Source organism: Scomber scombrus, chromosome 1, assembly GCF_963691925.1.
Source record: "Scomber scombrus chromosome 1, fScoSco1.1, whole genome shotgun sequence".
NCBI classification, from domain to species: Eukaryota; Metazoa; Chordata; class Actinopteri; order Scombriformes; family Scombridae; genus Scomber; species Scomber scombrus.
Window position 1 is genome coordinate 38596202 of NC_084970.1, and position 3756 is coordinate 38599957.

Sequence of the window (3756 nt, forward strand, 5' to 3'; positions counted from 1 at the left end):
CGCTGGTTCAGCATGTCAACGTGAGGCACGATCTGATCAAACAGCTTCAAGTATGCTGGTGAGTTTTGGTGACCTGGTAAAAAAGCTGGCAATACCGCCCAGGTCGGAAACGAAAACTCACTGCATGATCAGATTCACACTGGATGCATCACGTGATGACTTTCTCTCTCTCACCGCCTGAAAACGCCTCGGAGCCCTCACTTTCATCTTTGTATGAGTACTTTAATCCTTCACAGGAAAAGACTTTGTCCCAGCAGCCTCTAAAGGTTCCTGCTCACCTCATCGTTGTGCTTCACAGCCTGTTCTCCAGGTTTCCTGCTCACCTGCTTCACAGCCTGTTCTCCAGGTTTCCTGCTCACCTGCTTCACAGCCTGTTCTCCAGGTTTCCTGCTCACCTGCTTCACAGCCTGTTCTCCAGGGTTCCTGCTCACCTGCTTCACAGCCTGTTCTCCAGGGTTCCTGCTTCCCGGTTATAAGCAGATCAAACTGTCCCATCGTCCTGATGAACAAACCTCTGATTCAGCTTCTCTGAACACAAACACATGAACTTCCCTCCCAGCTGCAGCTCTGTGACGATCAGGAGCCGCTACGCTGATACATCTGAAAGGCTCATCAGCTGATCGATCAGAAGCATTTAAGCAGCAACGGTTACAGATGTTATAATGTAACTGAGACAGATTTAATTAAAATGTGTTAACATGTATTAAACAAGGTGTTTAAAAGGTAACTTTGATTTTTGATTTACTACCTTAAATATAATTGTTGGTTTATAAATCCAGTGCTCTTGATTGCAAGTTTATTTTGATGGTGCGTGTCACAGATCACATGACCAGAGTTTAGTGAAGGGCACACCTGTTGCATTATGGGTCAGAACCAACAAACCTGCAGAGGAAAAGTGCAAATAACCAAGCACCGTTCAAGAGAAGCACACGGTCATTTGTTTTCTATCTTTGTGTCATATTTATGCATAATATTATTTATGCATCATATTATTAATGCATCATATTATTTATGCATCATATTATTTATGCATAATATTATCGGAGTGTGTATTTGCACCCCTGGTACAAACAGCCTCGGCCACACAGCTGAGCTATTTGCACCATATAGACGTATAACAATGTGAAAACATGGCCGACATTCATCTTCCACGCCAGCAGAAAGGTTTCATCTCTAAAGACATTTCTGGCGGGAAAGTTTTATTATATGTTCATAATCTTTCCTCAGTGAATGTTTACAAGCATCAGTTTGTCAGTTAGAAATAATTTGTCGCCAATATCGATCTTCTGTAACAGCAAACATGTTGGGCTGTCACATCACTACGTAGGACCGGAGCGGTGGGTTAGGGTCATTAGTTCAGGAGACTCTGGTTCGAGTCTTTGCAGCAGTTATTTATTAATAATGTTTTCAGCGGTAAAACTCTGCTGCATTTTCATAACTTTGTTAAGTAAATTCATACAACCCGAAAATATCTGAATTAAAACCTTCAGTTTGTTATATGATGGAAATCAAATCTTGACAGATAAGTCTATGGTTGCCATGGTTACCAAATACATTTCAGACCTCTGCAGTCTCAGGCATCGGCCCTGATGCATTTCACGCTGCTCTCACACTCACACGCCACACCTGACAGATAGACCTCACCGGACAGAATTATTATATGATATACAGAAGAGAACAGAGACGTATATTTATCCTGCTGTCCCGGTGGGATACGGAGTCTCCGCATATCTGCAGACGCTCCCCCCCCGACAGCATGCACTCCTGTACTGGGGTGCAAATAGAACACTTTGCTATATATACCAGGGTGCAAATAGCCTTTGCCTAATATTATTTATGCATAAATATTTGTTGAAAGGCTTTTTTTAATGTACTTAGACATATTTTCCGTTGCTGTGCTTACATACTGGACCGGTCTATTAACAGATATCAACATATCTGTTAATAGATATGTTAATATGTTAATTGAGATCGATTCTTAATAGTTTGGGCTGTTTAATTATGGACACTTGACTGATGTGTATTTTGACTCATTGTTTGTTTTATTTTTGTAGTTTTCAGAGTGTCTGATGAAGGAAAGACAGTCTGTATGATGCCATTATTTATTGCAGTGGTGCAGCTACAGATAATAACCTGACACAATAATCATAAAGATGTTTAATCTCAGAGAAGAAACATAATGAGTATCACAGGGTTTTACTGCCAAAGCAAACTAAGAACAGAGTGATGCTGATGCCATAAACAGCTGGTTTAGACTCACCCAGTTTAACAGCTGCAGGTAAACACCACAGGGAGAGCTGGCTGGACTCGTGGTCGGGGGGGGGGGCAGAGACGAGGCAAAGTAACAGGACATCGGTCCAATAATGAGTTCTGGAGAACTTTGCATCAGGAGCAAACAACCAGCTGGAGATGTGTGAGTGAGGAGCAGCTTGATTACTGACGAGGAGCAGCTGAGTGAACACCTGTTTAACCTGTAGGAGCACGTTTGTTTATTAGCTATAATTTATAATTATTCTAGTGAAGTAATAATACGCCTTACAGCTGCTAACATCTGTCAGCAGCCACAGTGAATACACAGTAAAGACAGGAGGACTTCTCTTTAAAGCTACAATAATATTTATTAATCAATACAAGAAATAATAAAGTCAATAACTGATCAGCTGTTCTACCAGGTCAGACTAAACAGCTGCTATACTACGCACACACATTAGGACACACCTTCCTATTCACTTCAGTGAGAGTGTGTGTGTGTGTGTGTGTGTGTGTGTGTGTGTGTGTGTGTGTGTGTGCGTGTGCGTGTGCGTGTGTGTGTGTGTGTGTGTGTGTGTGTGTGTGTGTGCGTGTGCGTGTGTGCGTGTGTGTGTGTGTGTGTGTGTGTGTGTGTGTGTGTGTGTGTGTGTGTGTGTGTGTGCGTGTGTGTGTGTGTGTGTTAGCAGAGAGAGAGGAAAGAGGAGAGAAACAGACTTTTCGGTGGAGTCTTGCGACTATGAAGGGAGAGCAGAAGTTCGTTAGTCCACAGAGAACGTGTATATATCTATATTATATATAGATATATACATATAGATAGTATATAATATATAATAGCTGCAGTCTGTACAGACACTGTTTGACTCTAACAGTAACTTCCTGTCATGGCAGCAGCACACTTATCATCTCAGCTCAGTGTGATGAACTCAGCCTAAACAGTCTATCACACACTGTCTCTGTCCAGACTGGACACGTCGTACTGCTCTTTCTACAAAGAGCCTGGGGGGGGGGGGGGGGGGGGGGATTGTTCCGGTTGAACACGGAGAAGTCGTCTGGTGTCTCGCTGCCATAGACTGTATATAAAATGGCCGTGACGTCACCCATTGGTTGGTGGACTGCTGCTCGGAGGCCAATAGTATCCGATCTGAGCAGCGCCATCTTGAACATTTCAGGTGCATGCTGGGAAAAATAAAAACATGGATTCTACTTATATGGACATCAGGAGGAGCATGAGGCGCCCTCCTGAACCTGTGAACCAATCAACCTGTCAATCACCACATAGCCACGCCCTAATGCATACCCTGCTTTATCATCACATATAAAATCAGGGAGGCCAAAATGTCCCAAATGAACATCATACTGCATTGAAGAAGGCTTTAAACTAGCGATTGAGACCATAAACACATTTTGAAAACGTTTACTGAGGTTAGAAATCAAGTGAGAAGTTGGTGAATTCTCCATTGACTTGTATAGAGACGGAAGTCCTTTTGACACCAAAACGGTCGCCCC